The sequence below is a fragment of the Rousettus aegyptiacus genome, unplaced genomic scaffold (assembly GCF_014176215.1).
Source record: "Rousettus aegyptiacus isolate mRouAeg1 unplaced genomic scaffold, mRouAeg1.p scaffold_m13_p_8, whole genome shotgun sequence".
NCBI lineage: Eukaryota > Metazoa > Chordata > Mammalia > Chiroptera > Pteropodidae > Rousettus > Rousettus aegyptiacus.
In genome coordinates, this window is record NW_023416311.1 from 109,201,570 (window position 1) to 109,225,338 (window position 23,769).

Sequence of the window (23,769 nt, forward strand, 5' to 3'; positions counted from 1 at the left end):
CTGGAGAGTGAGATAAAGCTTCGCCGGATCTTTTCCTCGCCAGAGCTCGCCGCCCTGTGACTCTGCATCACAATCACCTGGCGCTTTGAAAAGAGCTGCGCCCGGAGCCCACTCCCGGAGAGAGAGAGGCAAGGCGGTAGGTGATTAGAGTTTCTTACATAAATCTCCCCGAGCGAGTACGTTGTCACTGCCGTTGAGAAAGCCACGTCAGATAAAGAGGAGATGACTCCACGCGAATACCGCGGGAACAAAGAAACGATTCCGGGAGAGAAACGAGCTCGGAAGTTGATAACGGATCCGGCGAGGGCCGATGCGGGGGAGGACGCGCATCTCTCAGAGACGCGGCCTCGCGGTTCGCACCGGAGACGTGCAGCGACCTTCCTGCCCTCTGCTCACTTAGCGGGCAAGGTCACCACCGTGGCGACAGGACCAGAGCACTGACCGGGGCCGGGGGAAAGCTGGGGCCGGGGGGTGGGGACGGTGCGGAGAAGGAGACGGAACGAGGCTAACGGGAGACGAGCCGAGGCCGGCCACAGGCGCGCGCGCCCGGACAGACAGGCGGGACCTCGGAGGACCTGCCCTGAGGGGCGAGCGGGCCCAGGTGTGCCCAGGTGCAGCGGCGGAAGGCAACATGTACCTGGGGTGACACCGACGTCAGCGAGGGGACCACGGGGTCTCCTGTACCTTTTATTTACTTATTTCAGGCGAGGCAACCCTTGGTTGACCTCACAGATTGCAAGGGCCTTGTCGGCTTACAATCCTTTATTTTTCTAATTTATTTTTTTTCTGCCTACAGCACCTGGTCTTCCTAGGTGGTCTCCCATCCAAGTACTGACCAGGCCCGACCCCGCTTAGCTTCCGAGCTCAGGCGGGATCGGGCGCGTTCAGGGCGGCGCGGCCGCAGACTCTCCTGTATCTTTTAAGGGGACGTTTTAAATGCACCTCGGAAAGATGAGGCTCTTTCCCCACACGTTCTGAAAGCAAACCGCAAGCATTCGATTGTTTCTAAGGCAAACAAAAAACAGATGCCGAGTTACAACTAGCTAACGAATGAGCATTCTGAGGGTCCAGCTCGTTCTCTTTTCTCCGTTGCGAGAGCAAGTCAGTCTCCTAAACCTGACAGCATTCGAATGAACAAATCTGATCAAGTTAGGATCGAGATTACGGAATTGCTCCCAGGTGCAGCCTTCACGAAGAAGGAAATGTCGCATTTCCACGATCACTGGCCACATTTAGATTTAAATGCAAAACTATTCCAAAAATACTACTATTGCTAAATTTTATTAAACTAGGCCATTAAATCATATACTAACTTTTATCACCTTTCGCTTGATGTTTAATGCACAGAAAATACAACCTGCGCAGGTCTCCCCCGGGGCCACCATTCGTGTTCGCCTCCGCGTCCCCACCAGACGCAGAGCCGCAGAGAATACGGCGGCAGAGGCCGTGCCCGAACCCACGACAGCGAAACGTCTGTGGGCGCCCCGTGTCTCCCCGGCTCGGCGGGGCCCTCGAAACGGCCGACCACGCTGGAGCTTACGGGCGGTGCCGGTGGCCACGGCACCACATTCCGAGCGGCGTTCCCCCGTGTCTCGAAAGGGCAAAAATCCTGCCGCCTGGTAATGTCTGTACTCTGGAGCTTATTGCTGCCGATCACACTCACGGCTGCTCTTAGCAATCCCGGCCTCAGACGAGAGGACAACATTAGTGGCATCGTGGGACTCGTAGGGTCCAGGGCAGAGGGTGGGCATTCACTCATCGGCTTTCCCAAGTTCTCACGTAACTGGGAAGGGAAGCGGAGGTGCGCAAAATCGGCTTCGGAAGAGGAAGAATCTTTTTTTATTAGTTTCCTAATGAAAAGGAGCAGACGCGATTCGTAGGAAGCTGCTTCCTTCCCACCCATCCCGCTCGCTCTGAGTGCAGATGAAACGGCTGGATCTGCGGCAGCCTCCATGTGACCGTGAGAGAAAAGCCGATGGACTCTTGGAGGCATCAGTCCCGATTTCCTTTACCAGCTGGAGCAAGGTCAGTAGCCTTCTATTTTGGGATTCCTTTTCATCCGAGGCAAATAAATCCCCATCCGTTGAAGCCTGCGTAGTCTGGTTTTCTGTCTCTCGCAGACAAGTGGAAGGCTGACTCATGTGACTGGGATACCCGTTTGAGTCGGCAAACGCGGCCTTCCCTGCGCTGCGGCATATGCTGCTGCTGCTGTATACAGTCCTCTGAGTGCATCTGGCATGAAGCAAATTAATCGAGATCACACAGGAAAGCTATGTATGGAAGGTACTCTAAATAGGCTGGCAAGCCAATAAGAGAAGGAACTCAGACCAATCTGAGAAGGATTAACCTCTCGATGGAGCTGACAACGTCGATGGAGAGAGGTCTGAGTTGGAGAGGCGGGGCGCGTGGTGGGGAGCGGTTAAAGGGCCTTCTCCAAGGCCGGCCTGGAGGTGAGCTTCACAGGGCGGGGCTGGCGTTGCTCCAGAACGCAGGTCTGCACGCTGAGAGGAGGCAAACCCAGCCAAACGGGGGAAATTCCTGGACCGGACCAGCGGAGGGGTCGAGAGAGAGCAGTGGAGGCAGGGGAGACACATTCTTCCCCTCGAGGAACTGACTATGTAGTCACGAGGGTTTAATAAACTCACAAAAGAAAAATAGCAAAGCAGATTTTGCTCAGGCACCATTATTTTGATGGTACCAGGTTGAATGATGCTCCTTTCTTATAAAAAGAGAGAGAGAGAGAGAGAGAGAGAGAGAGAGAGAGAAGATCTGTCTGCTGGAACCTGTGGATGTGACTCTACTTGGAGGAATGACATCTTTGCGGACGTAATGAGGTTAGGGATCAGAGATGAGAGCCGACCGGATTCGGGTGAGCCCTAAAGCCCACGACAAGCATCCCTGCCACAAGAGAAGACAGTGGAGGTCACGTGACGGCAGAGGCAGAGCCTGCAGTCATGAAGCCACAGCCGAGGGGCGCCCGGGGCCACCCGGAGCTGGAGGGGGCAAAGAGAGGAAAGACCCCCCGCCTTGGAGCTTTTGGAGGGAGTGGAGCTCAGGGGGGGAAGCTCATTGCTTTTGAACTCCTGGCCTCCTGAACCGCGAGAGAATGAATCCAGTCCACTGTACGTCACTGAGTTGGTACGAATGCGTCACAGCGGCCCCGAGAACGTCACACGCCGACACACAGCATCCGTCACCGCTGCGGGAAGACGAGGCGGGGAGGGAGGGACGCTGGTCTGGGAGAAGCCAGGATGGGTGCCGCGTGCTTCCCCCTGGGGAGACGGCCTGACCCCCTCGCTCGGCAGACAAACACCTGTCCCTCAGGGAAGGCCGTGCCGCTGGAGGGGTTCCCTATGCCCAAGCTCAGAGCCGAGCCTGTCTTACCAGGCTTTGTTTTAAACGTCACGGTGACTACGGGTAAGAGTTTGGGACGGAGTCCGTTCCCACGTCGAGCTTAGAGCCAGACACGTCGACGTCCCCTTAGCTGCGTTCCGCTCGGCTCAGAGGACGAACGCACGTGTAAAGGTGATGGAGACGCCATTTCTGAATTTCCCCCAGTTTTCGTTTCTTATGTCTTAATGAAACATGGTATTAAGTTTAAAACTGAACTAGTAACAACCGAATATTAAGTTGGCTTATTGAAACCGCTGTCAAAAGCAAAATGAACCTTATGGGAGCCGAGGTGCTGGTTTCGGGGGTCTTCTGGTGTGGGGTCTGTGCAGAGGTCACGGCTGTGTGGCTCCAGCCTTCACCTTGGAGAACGTGGGTGAGCCAGCTGCCCTGGACTTCAGTCCTCACCGCTCACCGCAGGCTGCGGGACCAGTCTTGGAGGCTTGCCTGTGACTCTGAGGGAGATACTACAGTATTCGTGGACATGGCCCATCTGGCGACTCTTGGACATTTGACCTTGGACCAGCGGCCTTCACCCCAATCATCACAGCCATATCCTTGGACTTTCTGATCACGTGAACCCATCTACCCCAGAAATCTCACACTCACTGCCCACCGCGTCCTCCCTTCGAGCTTGACCCGGCCCCGCCGTGAAGCGGTCATGACCCGCCGCCTGGCTCCCCCGCTGCCTCTGCTGCTAGCCCGTCAGCCGACCCGCCGGCTTTGCCTCTCCAGACGGCCGAGAACGCAGCACGAACGACAGACAGAGTGTCTTCCCCGCCCGTCTCCAGTCAGAGCTGTCCCTGTCCTTTTCCCTGCTTCTGCTCCCTCCTCCTCCTCGTCTAGCGCTTCGCCCGGTCCACACCTAAGCGACCCCAGAACTCAGCCCCTGCGGCACCAGACGAGGAAGGCTGTCCAGCTCCCCTGCCCGGCCTAGCCTGGCTGGGCGGCCTCCGCTCTCCTCCCCACGCCCCCTGCGAACTGCACATCTTGCTTTGAGCTTGCTTGAGGACTTGTCCTGGGGCAGACCGCCCGCTTCTGAGAATGTGCCTTCACCGGACGGGGTCATTAGGAGCAGGGGCCTTTCCACCATCGTGCACGGCGCAAGGCGCGCAGAGGCGTGAACGAACGGCCCGTTCCAGCTCGAGGCTTCCGCTCCCGTTCCAGCCCTTCCCGATTCACTGTTCCCCAAGGAAAGTCAGTCTCGCCTTGTGAGGGTTGAGGGCGGGGGCGGCGGGGGACAGGACCGGGACCCCTGATGGTCCACGAGCCCCTCGGTGCAGCTTTGAAACCTCCCAGTGGTGAAGGAGCCTCCGAGGCCGCAGCCCGGGCTCTGGCTTCTCAAAAAGGGCTCTGTGCAGCTTCTCCAGAGGCTGCCTGGACGTTTGCTTTGCATCAGGCCCAGACCGCAGCCGCCCAGCCTCCCCCCGGCCCTGCGCCTGCTCCCTCGCCTTCGGGCAGACGCCAGAAATAGCACTTGCCAGAGGAAGCGGGGAGCAGCACAGCCTCACATTGTTTCCTGGCCCTTCAGATAGTTTAAAAAAAAATCAAGATACACAGAGATTTCTGGGTTTTGCTCCCCATTCGGCTCAGACCTGAGACAAGCCTTTTGGGCTTGGCTCTTGAGGAAGCTCAAAAAATTGTTCAGGGACCTGCTTTTCCTCCTCCGTTTCCCCCATTCCTCGGTTCTCCTTTACCGCGCTCTCCCTGCTCATGCGACACTCGTGTACCTTGGCTGTAGTCCTTGTACGCCGCCCATCTTCGTTCCTGTGCGAAATGAAGCAAGGACTTTAAAAAGACAATGACCTCAACTCACCAACTCAGCGATCTCTGGGACACGCCGTCTACCACACTTCGTTCCGTGAACGCTGTTTAATAATAATAATAATCGCGATCACAGTCCCAGCAGCCGCGGCCGAGACACCAGCTGAGGCACAGGCAGCTCTTCCGCGGGGCCGAGCATTGTCTCGAGTACAAGCTACTCATTAATTCACTTAATCACTGTAATGTCTCAATTTACAGATGGAAGAGTCTATAAAGAGCGGAGGCGACTCGCCCCCGGGGGCCCGGGACCCCAGCCAGTCCGACTGCAGGGCTCACCAGCTCGGCCACTCCACTCATCTGCCCCAGATGAGGAAATGACAGAATGAATTTTTAGGAAAACACTGTAGATTTTCTGCTGCTGCTCAGATGTTCTCAAGTAACAAGAAGACAGCCGGTAAACTGATCACTCGGGTAATGAGATCGCTGTTGTCGGTACCAGCTGTGTGATTAGTAGGGCACAAGGCAGCCACGTATTACCGTGAACTCTGGACATCGTGTTGATGTGGGTTTAGACATGCCACACATGGGCTAAATCAAACGATCGGGCATTTGATTATCACAGAAACGTATTGGCGAGCAAGGCTGTTATTTTGTTTATCCGTCTGAGAAATGTAACTCTAAAAATTTACTTTCTACTTTCTTTGCAAAAGCAACTATGAGATACAGCTTGCCAACCATGAAAGGCTGGCAGGGAGGAAAAATACATCAATTCCTCAGTCCGTAAAGAAATATGTAAGAACAGGATAACACCTACTGAAGATTTTCTGGAGATGTTCTCCCCTCAATCTCAAACCCTGCGGAGGCAGGCTTTGCCCCCATGCGCCCCCCCCCCCCACCGGAGAGAGGAGCTCCCCAGCAAGGCTGGGACCCTTCTTGATATCATATCTGGCCGGGGAAGGTCTCTGGAGAGAGTGTGGTCACCAGACCCTGAGAACACTGACAAAGGATTGTGTTTAAAACAGCACCACAAAATTTCCGGCATGTCTACATAATTTGCTAGTATTTGAGTCATTTGTAACTTACAGGCACCCAGAGCTCAGGAGGTGCCAAACGGTTGTTATTTTTGTTTTTGAACATCAAAGAGAATTTTTATCTCCAGCAAGAAGACATGCGAGGGAAAAGCGAATAACAGATTGCTCTTTCCTTGAGGGTTCACACCATTATTTACGAAGCCAGAAACTAAAAACACTTCCTGTATGTTTGGAAAGAGCCAAATGAAATGCCCCAGATATTTCTGAGGCTTTAGAGATTCACAGAAGCAACAATAAATAAAGACGTATGGAAATGGCTCCTGAAAGTATTGACATACAAATATTAAATAACAAATGAAGATTAGCAATGACAGTGGTCAGTCAAGAATGTGCCATGGAATATAAAAAAAATGCGAATACTGACAACTCTTTTATAACTGTGCTTGCTTTTAATTCCCTCCTGCTCTCCCTCAGCGAGCGAGCACTGGGTGTGAGCAGGTGTTGGGTGTCTGCTGCAATGTGCTCATTATAAGGGGACAATTATAATTAGATAACGAACAAAACCACTGTCCCCTCGTAAGCCACTTTGCCTCAAAGGACAAAGAAAACAGATTAAAAGGGAGGGGGGGAAGGCAAACCACTCTGGAACATGCTCTGCCGTCTCGAATAATTGGCTTAGAGATGCAGTTAGGGCATGGACAGATAGTGTTTGGCAGGCTCTGGGTTCTGTCCTGGAAACTGGCCTTGAGGCTCCACGCGTCCTTAGACATAATATTCCTGCCTGCTACAAAAACAGGTTCATGATGCTGATTCATGAGAGTAAAGGGGCCAGCTCTTTGATCGTTTTTTTAAAATAATTTTAAATCATTGGGGGGGTGGTGAATGCTTCCCAAGCATAGAAAATCCCATCCTCCTGGTGAACGGTTTTTTGTTGGGTCATTTATGCATCAAATATTTTATTGAGGACAAGATAGAAAAACGGCCTCATGCACATTAAATTCTGCTAGGGACAAGGACAGTGGGTGCGTTAACTCACTAGTTAACCCAATAATTAATCACAGACTGCAGGGTGCAAAAAAGGGAGGTGCCGTGAGAGAGGATCACACACGAGACCTGGCTGCTCACACACCGCAGTCAGAACATTGAAGCAAAACATCGATGATCATCACGGAAACTAGAAGGGCTCCAAGGCTCCTCCCCCGCGAGGCCTCTCCCCCGTGAGGCTCCTCCCCCGCGAGGCTCCTCCCCCACAAGGCTCCTCCCCCGCGAGGCCCCTCCCCCGTGAGGCTCCTCCCCCGCGAGGCTCCTCCTCCACAAGGCTCCACCCCACGAGGCTCCTCCCCTGAGGCTCCTCCCCCACGAGGCTCCTCCCCCACAGGGCTCCTCCCCCATGAGGCTCCTCCCCACAAGGCTCCTCCCCCGTGAGGCTCCTCACCCACGAGGCTCCTCCTCCACAAGGCTCCACCCCCACGAGGCTCCTCCCCTGAGGCTCCTCCTCCACGAGGCTCCTCCCCCACAGGGCTCCTCCCCCATGAGGCTCCTCCCCGCGAGGCTCCTCCCCCACGAGGCTCTTCCCCACAAGGCTCCTCCCCCGCCAGGCTCCTCCCCGCCAGGCTCCTCCCCCGTGCCATCTGAGTTTCTCTACTCCCAGGACTTGGCCAGCCACCTGTCTGCCCAGTGTCCCCCTGACCTCGGAGTCCTACTTGCTGTCTCTGGCTCTCATTCCCCACATCCGCCTGGTGGCACAGCTAGACCGCTCGGTCCCTGGCATGTACCCCACGTCGGCCGCCTCGTACCCCTCCCATGGCCGACGCCCAGGTCTCAGCCGCCACCCTGTCTCACCTCCGCAGAGACCTCTACCCCGACCTCGAGGCTCTGCCCTCGTTTCCGCCGGGCTCCTCCCAACGCGGCAGCCACCGACTCCGGCCGAGGATGTCATTTGTTTACGGACGTCGCTCTAGCGGTTTTTCAGATCGACTCGAAGCCGACGTCAGCGCCCCCTGCGCGGCCCCCCGGCTGTGCGCCGTGCACCGCGTCACCTCCCGGGCCGCCGCTGCCGCGCTCTGCTCCCGCACACCCGCGTCCGTGCACCGCGCACTCTGTCGTGACGTCCTCACTCGGAGGACCCTCTACCGATGAAGACTTCCATGTCTGGCTTATTAAAAATAATAGACCCCTCCACGAGCAGTGCGTACTCTCCGCCGCTTTATTTTGTTTCATACGATTTTCACATTCTGCCATCGCTTTTTAAGTGTTCGTTTATTGTCTCACCTTCTCTCAATGAGAATGCACCTGTCACAAGGGTAGGGTTTTCCCACTCATGTTCACTGCTTTTCCCAACCTCTGGGAAGAGTGCCTGGGGGCATTTAACTCATCCACGTTGGTAGGATATTTTGAATGGATGCCTGTCCACTTGGGTTGATATTCTATATCGAGAAGAGCTTTTGGCTACTTTTTTCTCTACTTATCCCATGCTTTCTTTCTCTTTCCTCTACTCTATCCTCAAAATCCCGGGGAGGAAGAGGGAAGGGAATATGCTCATCAGAGTTAGTGGAGAAAGACAGCGCTGGTTCCCAACAGCCCATGCCGGCCCTGTGCACAGGAGGGTAATGCTGACCACGGTCAAGCCAACAGCCTCTCTTAGCAAAACCTCTGCAAGACAAGTTCACGTTCCTGAGCGAGAGCCCCTGCCCATGAGCCAGTTTCACACATCACACTGAAGTAATTTTCACGGGGCTCATGCAGTAAGAAAGCTTTTGTCTGAATACTAGGTGTTCGATATTAGAAAATTTTACACGTGACAAGTAACTTTTGATAATATTCCACAAATGTTTGGGAGAGACTGCTGTGGAATATTTGCCATCGTATTTTATTGGGAAAAGCAACTCTTACATTGGCACTTTTATATCAAAAACATCACCCTTATGGACGGCACTTGTACCTCTCGGTGAGTGTTTTGGGCCCTCAAGCACGTTTCCACTGCTGGTGCATCTCACAGTTTTTCACGCACATTCCACGCCTCCTTCACAGTGATAACAATCAGGACATTCTCCACAGATCCCAGGGGCATGCGTTTCCAGAAGCCAGGACCTTGTCACCCTCCTGTCCCAGAGCACGTCTCTGGCTCGGGGTTCCCAGGCCCTGTGGATTGATCAGGTTCACGGCCTACGTAATTTTCAGTCCCAACCCTACACCTCCCAGAACCCTAGCGAGCTGCGACACTCGTGAACCTCGTTCCACAAACACAGACTCCCGCACATTATGGGGGGGGGGGTCTTGACTCTAACTATAGGTAGCCGCTGCTGATAAAATCGACTCTCCTTCATGTATGAATAATAAGACTTCGATTTTACGAAAGACAGGCAGAGTCAAGACGCAAGCTGCCCAAGGGTGGAATAAACCGGGGCGGTGTGTACCTCCCCGACGCTCAGAGCTGCTGCTGCACCCCGAACCTGCCCAGCACGAATTCCGATCGACACGTGCGTTCTCTACCAGCTACAGAATGCTTGGCGCCAATATCTACCTATAGCGTGATTAACACCAAACCTCAAGCTATGCGTTCCACATTACACAGCGTGGTGAGTCGTAAGTCATCAGGAGGAATTCTCTTTGCATTAAGTTCAACCTTCTAAAGGACATAAGTTATAGTTTACTATTATCTTATAGAGGCACCTTTATTTTTATTTTTTCCTTGGGGGCGTGTAGTGTTCTACACCATTCAAGTAAGATTTTCTTGAAATTGCCTGGTCCGAGGTGAAGTCCAGAAGTTTTGTTCACATTGACTTCATTCCCAAACGTCCCTGCTTCGAATTCTTTCTCTATTTTGTATCCATTGTGGAAATCTCTGTTCAGTTTGCTGACGTGGAAGGATTTTGATCTAAAATGGAACCAGGGCTATAAAGCGGAAAATCTGATGCACGTGCCCTCAGAAAAACAAAACTGAGGGACCGGGAAACTGCTTTCCCATGAATCTCTGATTTATGGAAAACTGATTATGTTGACAGTTTCTTAAATGGCAAGGAGCTGGTCAGGGGGTTGCTCATCTCAGCCCTGGAGAGTTTCACTTATGTTCTCAGGGGTGCAAACAAGGAACGACCCGGGGCGGGCTGGTCTGGCAAAATAAGCCCAGTGCCGCTCAGTTTGTACGGGAGGACCAGTTTTGTCTGCTCGGGGAATTTTCAAAGTTGGTCTCTGTTTTTGGTCTGAACAGACTCACACTGAAACGTCCCCTCTTTTCCTTCCCCGCCCATAAATACGACCTCCCCGACTCGCCCGCACTCGCTTCAGCTCGCACGTCCAGAATCTCTCTCTCTCTCTGCTTTTCCCAGGTAGACTCATCTTTTCAACAACTCTGAGCTTGCCTTGGGAGACTTCTCGATTGCGGTTGGCACGAACCTGCTGGTTTCTGCACAGTTCCAGCCCTGACGACTCACAGGATGTTAGGGAAAGGCAGGTGAGCGAGCTCTCCATCACCGTTTCTCTTCGACTTGTCTTGAAGTCCTCAGTGGCCCGTTATTGTTGCTGTCATTAATTTTACCATCATTTGTTCCTGTTCCAGGGAGAGCAACGGACCCAGGGCTGGAACCATGTGCCGCCTGCCTGGCAGGTCGGGGAAGGAGGGACGGAGCCAGACCGCGAGTCTTCCCACCAGGAGTCTGGGCTTCTCAGGCCCCTTAGATTCCATTTTCTGACTTTCAATACGATTGCGCTTTATTTTCACATAGGTAAGATTTTCTTGAGATCACCTGGTCCCAGGTGACCCTGTTTGATCCTATTCTTCAATTAGTTTGCCAATTATTAATAACAAATAGTTTTACTCATAGAATCTTATTTTATATGTGTGTGTGTGTGTGTGTGTGTGTATATACAGATACATATATTTATTTATACAAAGATATCAACTTCTTTTTGGAAGGAAACACTGTTAGTCTTTTCTCACAATATTTAAAAATGGTTTCCAGATGGATTATAGTTGAATTAAAAAACAAAAATATATTAATAAATATTTAGGAGAACTTTTATAAAATATTGGGAATGAGGAAAGCCTTTCTAAATAAGACCGAAAGCTTGTGGTAATAAAAGAAAAAGGCCATGTTTGGATACCAGAAATTTTAAATTAGATAGTAAAAGCCACTATAAACAAAGACGAATGATAGGGTTGTGTAAACATTCTTGCAATGCAGGTTAAAAATAAAATAGTTTAATATTCCTCTTGTAAATATAACTCTTATAAACTGAGAAAAATAAAAGACAAATAATCTTGTAGATAAAAAGATTTAAAAAGCTACTTCAAAGGCGAGGGAATCCAAACGGTCAGGAAACATGAATCTTCAAAAGCTAAAAAAAAAAGATCATTGCAAAATTTATCTCCTATTATAATTTTGAAGACAGCAATAAAACAACAATGATTCTTTATGTTTTGAATTTCCTTTAAAATTAAAAAAGGCCATAGGTTTAAATAATAACTAACCACTTTTTTTTTTTTCAGTTTGAACGCTGTTTGTGTTAACAATGTTAAAATATGGGGCAAAAAATCAAATTAGGAATTACGGAAATAAACCTAATAATGTAAGGTACTGAATATATCAATAATCAAGAAAAATTAACTAAAAACAATTAAAACCAACTTTTTATCATCTAATATTTTCTTTTTAAAAATTTATTTATTTAAATTAGCTTCACGTATACAGTACATTGGTTAGACATCCGTATGGTTCATAAGATGATCCCCCCAATTGCTCCCTCCCTCCCCTGGCCCTCCAGCTAGCCTCACATTAATGCTAATTGCAGTCCATATGCCGTGCTCCCCATCCTCGTGACCATCTGTCAACGACTAGTTTGTACTTCTTTAACCCTTCACCCCGTTCTCCCGGCCCCCCTCGACTCCCTCTCTCTGTCCCCAAATTGTCCACTATATCTGTGAGTCTATGAAACCGACTTTTTAAATGCCCAGAAGCAAAAACACAGCCCTGTTTACACCACTTTGTCCACACGAGTACTCATTCCTTGCAGTGTTATTATTGAATAATATTGCCACAGACGTGCCAAGTAATTTCGTATAACATTTCCCCTTCTCCGATGATGTAGCGCAGGCTACGCTCGGCAAACTATTAAACTGTTTTCAGAGAGAAAAATCTTGCTTCCTTCATGTGGTCTCAAATGAACGAGTTATTTGTTTTCCCCAAATCCAAACGAGCACAAAATTCCTAATCTTCTAAATGTGCCCTTGGATAAAGAGAACATAAATTTCTGGAATGACTTGCAGGACTATACGACTACTTTTAAAAACAGAATTTTAAAAAACGACAGTCAGCCAAAGTTTAAATACAACCTAATGTGCAGCAGCAGGTCTTGGATTTACACTGTTCCCTGGCGCAGCCGCCCGGAGCAGCTCCCGCAAAGGAGACGAAGCCGCAGAACTAAGATTCCCAGCATCAGGAACAATCCCTACGCTTCCGCCTCTGTTCGCGGGCGCCCCAGATTCCGTTCGCTCACGCCTCGCTTTGCATCATTACTCTCTTTGTCCTTTGTACTACGTTAAAACAGAGTGACTCATTTCCTTTCATCTTATTTCCAATAGCTCCCGTCGGCTTTGGTTTTGATTTTAGTAGATGGAGCCTAAATATTCATCTGGACCTGTCGGCGCCCAGAGGCGCCGGGCATAGCTGTGTCAGGCCCCGCGTGTCCATGAGCCACCTGCGCCTGCCACCCGGAGTGCAGGGAAGGACGGAAGAGTTACGGCACCAGGGGCCTTGGGAATCAGCTGTGAAAGGACCCGTTCGGCCTTGCTTGGCATGTGTTTGACATCTTCCGATGGTTTTAACACATCTGGGGGGAGAAAGGCTTCTGTGGAATTCCTCCGGGTGAGTGAAAAGAAGTGCTGGGAGCCCTCGGTGCTGCTGCAGCCTATGTCACCCCATGAAAACTCATGGCGGTCCCCCTGAAGAGCAAGACGGGAACCTTTCTCAGAGGCTCAAGCTTCCGGAGGACACCCGAGAAGGAACACCAAGGAAAAGGGGGCAGAATTTAGGGCCCAGAAAATGTGCATTTTAGGCCTAGAAAGGAGTTCCTCAGCACAAAATTAAATGTTCATTTATGCTTTGCGTCATTTCCATGATTTTATATGTTTCGCACTTAACTCCTCATTTGGAATTTATTTTGGTTATTGTTGGATGGTGAAGGGGTAACATGATTTTCCCCTTTGGCCAATTTCTCACACTATTTCCTAAATTTTTTTTTTTTTATCTTCTTCACTGATTGGTGCTGCCTCCTGTATAACATATCAACTCCTTATGTACCTTAGTGTGTGTTTCTTTGCTATTTTTTCTATTAGGGGGCTGGCAAATTATGACCCACAGGCCAACTCAGGTCTACAGTTGGTTTTTGTATAGCTCTTGGGCTAAGAATGGTTTTTACACTTTTAAATGATTGGAGGGGGACAAATAAGCAGTGGAATATTTCATAACCATGCAAATTATGTAAATGTTGAATTTCAGTATATATACACAGCTTTTTTATAGAACACAACATGCTCACTTGTTTACATATTATCTATGGCCACTTCTGTGCTACCCAAGACGAATGCTTTGGCTCAGAAAGCCAAAAATAAGTACTGTTTGGCTCTTTGCAGAAAACGTTTGCCAATCGCGATAACGTTCCATTCATCTGTCTACTGAGTCTAAACCTACCACTGGAAGGCAAAGTTTACTAGATATTATCCCTTGTTTATTTTTCCAAGTAAAATACATAATTATTTAATCAAAATGCTCTTATGGGATGAAAACCTGTGTTCTCCTCAATTCACATGGCGATGCCCTACCCCCCGACGTGCTGGCATTCGGAGATGGGGCCTTGGGAGGTGATCAGGATTAGATGGAGTCCGGAAAGCTGAGTCCCCTTTGACGGGATTAGTGCCCTTGTGAGGAGCGAGGCAGGGGAGCTCATCTCGCCCCCAGCATGCAAGGACAGGTCACGTGAGGACTCGGCAAGGAGCACCAGACCCGGCGATGCTGGCCCCTGATCTCAGACTCCCAGTTTCCACGACTGCGAAGAAACGCACGTGTATCATTTAAGCCACCCACTAACGGCGTTTTGTCACGACAGTCAAACAGACCGATACAATTAGCAAAATGAGGCCCGCTGGGCTGTGAACATGCGAACATGCGTGTTCGCATGGTAAGGGCTGGCTTTGCTGTCGTATGTGCTGTTTGCCCCGTGACACAGGAGGCCCCCCGTCTCCACTTAGTTGGAATTTTTCTAGAAGTCTCTCGGGAAAGAAGTTCAGTTGTCTGCTACAGGTCCCATTTTTCTTATTAATGTATTCAGAAAAAAAAAAGATATTTAGAGTGTTGCCGAACTCTTTCTTCTACCACATTTTTCTCACACAGTATCACGGAAACAAGGGGGGCTTATCGGCTTCTGGCGTTGCTCCTCCTCACTTTTCTTGATGCTCTCGGGTTTTTCGGGTAACAATGAGATATTTGCGAGAACAATAATAGAGAACTACTAATAACAACACCAACAATAATAAACTTCTCTTCTTCTCCAGTACTTGACATTTTTCCTTTCCCAGGACCATTGACAAGTACTGTCACGGTAATTTAATGCGACTGCTGACCTGTCTCGGCCGTTGCCGTGGGTGGCAGCAGGAGCAGTAACGGTCTCACGTGCCACCAAGCTCCACCCCGACGGGTCCCCTCGCTAACTGCTTCTGTCACCTCCCCTATGGGCCTGTGTTTACGGTTCCTTTAATTGCTCTTTCTTCTCCATCCATTACTCTTCCTTGTTCACAGCATGTGATAGAATCAGCTATTTACTTGACTTGCTGTCAGTCTCAACAGAGGTGCTATTTCCGTCCTTAACAGCAGAGGCCTCATCCAGGAAGTCATCCGGGAAGGGTCGTCACCTACCACATCCCAGCACCTGGCCCATGGGAGACTCCCGAGGTTCTCAGGCAAATCCTACGCATTCTCTGGGAGGTACAGAATCCCGCCCATGAACAGCGGGCCTCTGGAGAAGGGCCCTGGGCTAGGGGAGGGGGGACTCCCCTTTCTCCTATGCTTTGGCTTTTATTTATTTTTTACTATGTACATGTGTGACATTTATAATAAATGTCAATGCTTTTGACTTAAAGTAAAAATAAAATTGACACTAAAATCGTTAAACAGGAAAACTCCGTGTCATTTAAGGACTTCACAATACAGCAGAGAAGCAGCCAAAGGGAGAACTCCGCGCCAGATGCTGCCCATTGCTGCCACGGGGCACCGAGCCGTGATTCGCCAGGCCGTCGTGCAGGAGGGACCCTGGCCTGGCCGGAAGCAGGACACGCGAGTCTCAAGGGGTGGGACGCAGCCACGTGAGTGATGTCACGTTGCAGCTGAAACCGAGGGCTCTGGGCCTCAGCAGGCGAGGGTTACGTAATGGATTATGTAATTCTGGATAGTTCCTTCACCTTTTGAGCTTCCAACTCTTCACTTACAACCCCGGGGCTAAGAGATCTATGTCACGTCATATCCATCTATTTATCTATCTACAGAGATCTATCTGCAGAGACATAGACACAGATATAAATTCTCCATATCCATCCACGTGCAAACGCAATTCATTTCTCCCTTCGCTTGCTCACGGCCATTCCTTCAAGCCTTCTCTAACAGACCACCCACCACAGTCTGCAGACTGACAAGGCTGCCTAGCTGCAGGCCTTCCTCTGACAGTTTTTCATGTAAATGGTCTGGGAAAATTAAAGACAACCAGTTATCCACCCCAACACATCTCTAGGGAGTTGCACAATCGAGGTCCCTATCAGCAGCTTATTAGATTAGCTTTTCTCCTATGCCAACAACAAGCCCTGTAGCAAAATGTGACAAAATTTAATTAACTGTGCATTTTTCTGTCCGTCACATTTGTCAGAGTTCAGGAATTGACTTAGAATTGCCCAGCACACACGTACACCTGTGCTGAGTAGACCCCAGGAAAAAAGACAGCAAAGATACAACCAGACAGATGTGAGAAAGGCTTGCAAAACGGGCAGGCCTGCAGACGCACCTGAGACCTGAGAATGGGCTGCTTTTTAACATCACGATTCTGATTCGAATTCCCACGTCAACAATGTAATGGAACATTTTTTCTCAACCCTGAAACTTCGTCTATCAGCTTGTTATGAATTAGTCCGAATGACAGGCTGCTTTGCCACAAAAAGAAAACGAGATAAACAAAAGCAGTGTGTTGTTTTCCTCCGAAACATAGTCATACTCATATCTATCAGTCTTGAGACAGGAAAAAACATAATCTATAGCGGCTGAATTTAGGGGCGAGCTCCTCGTCTGACACAGAATCGAGCGCACTGTTCTTTCATAATGAGGCCCGCACTTCCTCACTCGATCTACAAGCCCTGCCATTGTAATTACTGCTCTATCGACAGCTAGAAAAATAAGACGGTTGTTGAGAAAACCACAAAATGATTATTATTATTTTTTTTTTTTTTTTTTTTTTACCGAGAAGAACCAGGGTTAGGCAACACAATGATGGCAGTAAGTAGGTGCCAGACACATATGACAATCTGGCCAATAATTGGTGTGGTCCTTTTACATTTAGCCATGTTGGGTCGTGGGGAATGTTATATCATTTCGGCTTTCATTTGCATTTCCCTGTTGACGAAGGAATTTGAGGCCCTTTTCATATGCTTTTGTCATCCTTTGTGAAACGTCTGTTGAGATCTTTTGTCCTGTTTTTAATTAGGTTGTTTTTCTTCATATTATTGAGCTGTAGGAGTGCTTTATATATTCCGGATAAAAGCTGTTGTTCAGACCTACGTTTTGATCTGACAAATATGTTTCCCTATCTTTGGTTTGCTTATTAATGTTCTAAACAGCGTTTTCGATGAGAACATTTTGTTTTTTGAAGGTTATTCTGTTCTGGGTCCTGTATAAAAAAATGCATCTATTTTGGCCCCGACAAAGATGTTCTTTTATGTTTTCAGTTAGAAGCTTTTCAGTTTTAGTTTTTGCATCGGGCTACAGTGAAATGATTTACCGTATTTGATTCCTTCACACGGCGAGAGGTAGACACAGAGGGTCGGGGGGTGTTTTCGAGGGCGTGGCCCACTGTCCTCGCACCCTGCTGAAAAGGCTCTCATTGGCCCGTGAGTCTCCCGTAGGTCTCTGTGCCAAGTCGGAGGACCACGTGCGTGCGTGGGGTCAGCCTGGGGCCTCACTACACCCCTCCCCCAATGATGGATTGATCTCCAGGCGGCAGCACTGGTCCTGATTGCTAGAGCCAACCCAAGCGAGTACTCCAGCCAGTGGACTTTCATAAGATGACATTGACTATCCTGCGGCCCTCGCATTTCAATGTAAATTTTATAATCCGCTTCTACATTTCTACGAAAAGCCTGTGGGATTTACACTTGAGATTAATTGAATACGTACAACGATCTTGAGAAAATTTACATTTTAATAATTTTGCGGTCCTCCAGCCACGAGCACGGTATACTGCTCCACTTAGGTATTTTAAAAATGTCTTTCAGCAACTGTGTAATTTTAAATTTGGAGATCGCGCTTGTCTTGGCTGAATTTTATTAGTAAATGGTTTTTCGCATAACTGAAAAGGGAATTATAGTTTTACTCTTCCTAATTGTTTTCCTGACAGTTATATAGAAATATAATCGATTTTCGTATATTGGCTCTTCAGCCTTCGACCTCGGTGTATCTGTACATTCGTTTTCTTACTTGTTTAATTAACTCCTTAGGGTTTTTCAGTGTAAATAATCAGTTCCCTGTGAAGAGACACAGTTTTACTTGTTACTTTCTATGTTTTATGCCTTTTATTTATTTATTTTTGCCTCATGCCACTTGTGTGGCCGGCAGTCGAACACTGAACAGAGGTGCCTTGTTCCGGATCTGAGGGCTGTAATTTTCGACGTCTGAGTAAAACGCTGGCTGCGTGTTTTCCGCCAACACCGTCCGTGGCTCGAAGGCGCTCCCTTCCCCTCCGAACTGCTGAGGTTTTATCACGGAATGGCGCCGAACCGCGCCGAGTGCCTTGTCCGCTCTGCAACGTCTGTATACTGGTTGTCCTTCGTTCCGTAAAGGCAGTAGACTAAACTTATTAATTTTCAGGTGTTAAACCAACTCTACATTCTTGGAATAAACCCAAGGTCGTCAAGAAATATTATCCTTTTTCTAAATTGGCGGATTTGATTTGCTAATATTGGAGCAAACGTCTTGCATACAAATTCATCAGGAACATGAGCCATTTTCTTTCAGACGCCTTTGTCAAGTGTCAGGACCTGCAGTATACTGGCCTCGTAAAATGAGCGGACAGGTGTTCTTCCCATTTCCATTTTGGAAATGATTTGTGTGAGACTCATGTTATTTTCCCCCTAATTAGCACCAATTTGTCCTAAGAGGTGGTTTTAGAATGAATTTGTCTCCTACGTTTTTTAATTCCATCGGTTCTGTTTTAGGCTATTTGAAGTGCATTCATGCTGGTGACTGTATGTCTTCCTAGCGCGTGCACGCATGTTACCGTGGAGCGCCTGTAATTCTATGGGTCTCGGATGTGTTATTCTGGCCACTCCAGCCTTAGAGGGCTTGCGCATGTGACGTGTACACCGCATCCTTTTCTCTTTAGCCTACGTGCTCTCATATTTAAAGTGCATCTCTTGCATACGGCATATAGGTGGGTCTTGCTTTTTATCTAGTCTGATAATATTCACCCCTTCATGTAATTACTCCAGTATTTTACTAATTATTAACATCAGTGGATTTGGGTCTGCTGTTCTGCTAGTCGCTTTATGTTTACGCCGTGTGTTTTATGTTCTTCTCTTCATCCTGACTCTTTCTTTTGGGTCGATCGATGTTTTTCTTGTGAATTCCATTTCGGTTTATCTATTGGCTTCTTCGCATCACTGTCTGCATGGCTGCTGCGGTGACGGCGAGATCCACCCCTACCTTCCACCTGCTGTGACATGAGCACCGAGCGTCCCGGCCGGGGCTGCGTCTCTGCTCCGTTGTTTCATCCTCGGCTGTGACCTGGGATGAGGTCCTGTGCACGCTGATGTCCAGAGTCAGCCTGAGGTCCGTACGAAGGTCCTATTCGGCATCGGGGCTCTCTCTCCGTGGCCTTCTGTTCCTAACCTTTCCCATCCACCTGTCGCAGCAGCTCGAACGCCACTGAACTCTCGCCGGTGGTGCGAGCCAGGCAGGTGGCAGAATTCCGAGTTCCATCCACCTCCTTGGGGCGGACTGTGGTCAGCCCTAAGGCCAAAGTCTCATAAAAAGAAACCTCGCGCAGGCGCGATTCCTTTCTCCCCACGACTATCTCATTCTGCCTCTTTTCAGTCACTCCCGGTGCCCGATTCGGGTGGTTCTGGTCCTGTTTTCTGCAGAGCATGTAGCGTGATTCCACCATCTATCACTCCATCGCGAAGATGGGGGAGCTGAAGCATGGAGGTTGAGCAGGTCTCCTGAGGCTCGCCATTCCAAGGGGATGTTGTCACAGCAAAAGACGACAGACGTATCGCTTTGGTAGGAAATGGGTCTGGGCTACTTACGAGGGGTCCTCACTTGCCACTGTCTGGCTCTGCTCCCACCGCTCCAACCAGCCCGCTAGGAGGGACTCGAAGTGGCCGCGTGCCCACCACCTTCCACCCTAAGTTTCCAAGAATGCCCGGGAGCCCGGAGGAGTGAAAAGAGAGGGGACGAGTGGGGACAGCGGGTGGGCCCCGAGGCCGGCGCGCCGCCCTAGGACGGAACCCGGGCGCGAAGGGGCGCTCCGGCCCCCAGGGCTCACTCTGCGCTCACGTAAGAACAGGCTCCGAAAACGACACAGCCGTGATTCTAAAGCGGCTACTTCAGACATTAGGTACCAGAACAACCCATTCATTGCAGAAGTACCCCAACGACAACAAAAACAAGAAGCGAAATAAAAACAAAAATCTTGCCGCAGAGAATAATTTCTCCTTTACGAACATGCAGGCGGCGAGCAGGGGCGCGTGGAAATGTTTCGGCACACGGAAAACGCGAGAGGAAAGAGCTCAGTGTCATGCTGTGGCACCTCAGTGATGTGTTTATATCGTTTTCTAAATAAAAACGTGCCGGGAGCGGGTCCCAGGTTCGTCTTCCAGCGTGACCGCCGGCACCGCGTTGCCGCACAAGTCGACACTTCAGAAGGCCCCCTCCTCGCTGGGAACCCTCAAAGTGCTCTCAGGTGTAGGAGGTACCAGGTAACGAGGTACCTGGCGACCAACGCCAGAAGCATTCTCACCTCACATGCCTTTGATCGATGTGTGTGGCGCGCGCAGAGACCGTCCCGGCTCGCGGGAGGGAGGTGGCACCTTCGGCTTGCCGGGCTCTGAGATGGCTGAGGAGGCGCGTGCCTGTAACGAATGCTCCTTCTCCCCGACCTCGTCCTCCCAGGCCCCCGACGCTGGCTTTCCTCTGGCCAGCAAGCAAGCTCTAAGGGCTTTGAACCAAACTTCTTCTTTTCCCTTATTCTTTGGAGCCAGGTAACAAATCCTCGAAGCTTTCCTTTCTTTCCTTTTTCAGAGGCAAACTATATCTCTTAAATGGTCTAAGTTTGGTTGTAACTTATTTATTATTATCATTTTATTATCTTAATACTAGTAGTTATAACAACGTATAAGCCAAGATGAAAATAGGACACCTAGCAGGTACTTAACTTAGCACCTGGGAGACGGTCTTCCAGGAAGATTCTCAGGTGTCCTCTGAGACAGGAGGAAGCCAGAAGCCAACACTGTTCACACGTGTCGGCTCCACGAGCAACGCGCCGAATCTAGCATCTCCCTTTATTCCTTGAGCGCAAATCACAGAGACCTGTCCTTTTAAGAAAAGCCTCTAGCCCAGCGACATGCATACGAAATGACATACATGAACATTAATTGCAAATGTGAGGGGAGGTAAAATTGTTTTGAAATATTCCAAACACAGGATCCAGCTAGGGTACTGTGAGCTACAGAACACAGACAGCTTCACGCGCATGCTTTAAAGAATATCTCGGGCTTCTCTGATCAAAGATCTGATATTAAATTAAAATAGAAAATGCTCATGACTTTAATACAATCCCACAGGTCTGCCCTAAAATGTGGCTGGCCACCCCAAAACACGTCAATGTGCCTGGCTAGTGTTGGAAATATGAGACAGTCTATGAAAAAGAGAGAGGATAACAATATCCTCATCCTGAACTCAAGGAAAAGAGAATAATTTTCCATACGAATGAACGAGAAAGGAATCGGACAGCATGAGAGGAGGGAACCTCTTAACGAAGACGGGCGCCGAGAGATGCCATGGCATAGAAAGTTGCATTTTCAGTAAAGATAAAGCTATTCAGGTAAACCACACTTGCACATAAGATTTCCTAAAAATAGTCTGCCAGCTTTAAACAGGCTTGCTCACTCTCCTCATTAAGCAAAATCTGTTTAATATTTGGGGACAAGCTTAAAATAAATCCTAGTTAAGAAAGCCCTAACAATGATGTCGTGTGTGCGTGTGTGAGATTTGTGAATAAAATGGCTCAATTTCTGTCTTCATTTACAAACCGTGTGATCTTTAGCAAGTTACTTAAACCACCCGAGTCTGAGTTAAATATTCTGTAAAGTAGGAATACTGCACTTTTGTGCATTTAAAACAAAATAATGTATTGAATAATATCGCTTCGTACAGTGTCTGGCACACAGCAAACTCGAAATGGTTACTATTACTTTTATTTACCCAAGAATCCTTGGAACTCTTGAATTCTATTACAGACTTTTATGCAAGGCGTCATGAAAGGATTCCTTATTTTCTGTAACTCTGCTTCGCCTCAACCATCTAGCACATCTCTGTCCCGTTGATTTCGAAAGGCAAACCTAGAAATGCAGAGGCAAGAGGAGGAAAGGGCGGTGCTCGCCGCCTGTAATTAACGGCCCTGCCTCTGCCCACTAACCCACGCGGAGAGCCTCTGGAGGGACATGAGCACAGCTTCCAGCCACCTCATCTGCTCCCCACGGAGGCTGCACATCCAGCACAGAACCCTCATCTGTGACGGGCCTGCGACAGCTCTGGTACTGCCACCCGCCCCCGGGAGGGCCTGTGTGCGACACGGCGAGCCAGAAAGAAAACGTTTCAGGCGCTGCTTCAGCGGGGGCTACAGGCGGGTCGGCAGAGGATGCTCAGATGGGCAGACCTCCGGTGAAGAGCAGGGACCCCAGAACTCCGCGCCTAGAGGATCGACTCCAGCATACTGCAGTCTGAATAAGGCTTCCTCGTCACTTCCGTAAGCAGAAAGAGGATAGATCCACATGCCAAAAATGGCCAGGCACACTCTCGCGGACACAGGCAAACACCCTCATGAACAGGCTCAACAGTTCTTAATTCTTGGGGAACAAAATACTGTTATGTTAGAGGTAATTCATTTTAAAAGCATCAGTTTCGTTTTCCAATAGATCTGACTACTTGAGAGTGTTTTAGAATTTTTTTTTTCTTTTTTTTTTTTTTTTGCGTTGGGTTTAAAATAGAACATTTGGTTCACGGTACAGATTTGCTTGTAAAAATATAGCGGAAATTCAATCATCTTAACTGATCCATAATTGGGTATGCAGAGGTTGGTCTCCTTCCAAGAGGTAAATATAAAACAAATGGCTTGAATCAAGGGTACGCACAGCAGCAGAACGTCTATTAGTCTGACTTGAAAAGTTCTAAATTTTAGGAATTGTCAACATCAAAGCTAATTTTCAGTTAAGTCAGCAGATAAGAGCAAGTCAGTACCTACTGAGAAACAAATGCAAACACACTTATTCTTTCAGAAATTCTCCACCGTCATGTTTGTGAATCAAAGCAACCCTCTTACTACTGTTTCTGGAGCACCTTTCTTATATCTAAATACATTATATTGGGTTTTTACAAACCATATTGTATGTTTATGTTAAACCATGGAAAAGAGATCATCCAAAAGAAAATGTTGAAAAATCACCTAAAATAGAAATACCCATCATTTGAAATAACCCATTTCTGAATGCTGAAGTGCATCCTTACAAGGGCTTGTGTTCATATGCAGACGTCTTTCATTACAAAAATGGAATTGTGATATTACTTTAATTTTGAAACTTTTTTCACATAATAATGTAAATGAGTATTTTGCCATATTTGAAGATTAACAAATCTTTATGTCTTCGTATCAGTCTTTATATCTTATTTGAATGCAACAAAATTTATTTAGCCCATCCTCTTCTGTCAAATATTTCATCATTTCCACATTTTTGCCACTATGAGCTATAGTATGATGAACATTCTGGGAAGCTAAATTTTGGCACGCACTCGCTGGTGTGTTTAGGATCCATGATGACAAGCATCACCGGTGGGCCAAAGGGCATTCTACTGCGAAGGTCATTGCTATATCTTACCAAACCTCCCTTCGAACATGGGGTCTGATCTAAAGGCCACTGGGGCGGGGCGGGGGAGTAGGAGACAGCCCGTTGGCGCAGGTTCTCAGCGATACTGAGGTTTTCCGTGTATTCGAAAGTTCTGCTGCTTCGCTTATTGATGGTTTCTACATGGTGAGTTTGATATTCGTATCTGTTGGCTCTTTT

At 48.7% G+C, this 23,769-nt stretch overlaps 1 protein-coding gene and 1 pseudogene across 1 annotated transcript in view; both read right to left on the bottom strand.

Moving 5' to 3' along the window:
* The window catches only part of ADCY2 (adenylate cyclase 2), a 304,109-nt gene that overhangs the window by 149,010 nt on the left and 131,330 nt on the right, over nucleotides 1–23,769 (bottom strand). The window lies entirely within an intron of this gene.
* LOC118607544 lies at nucleotides 788–906 on the bottom strand (annotated as a pseudogene).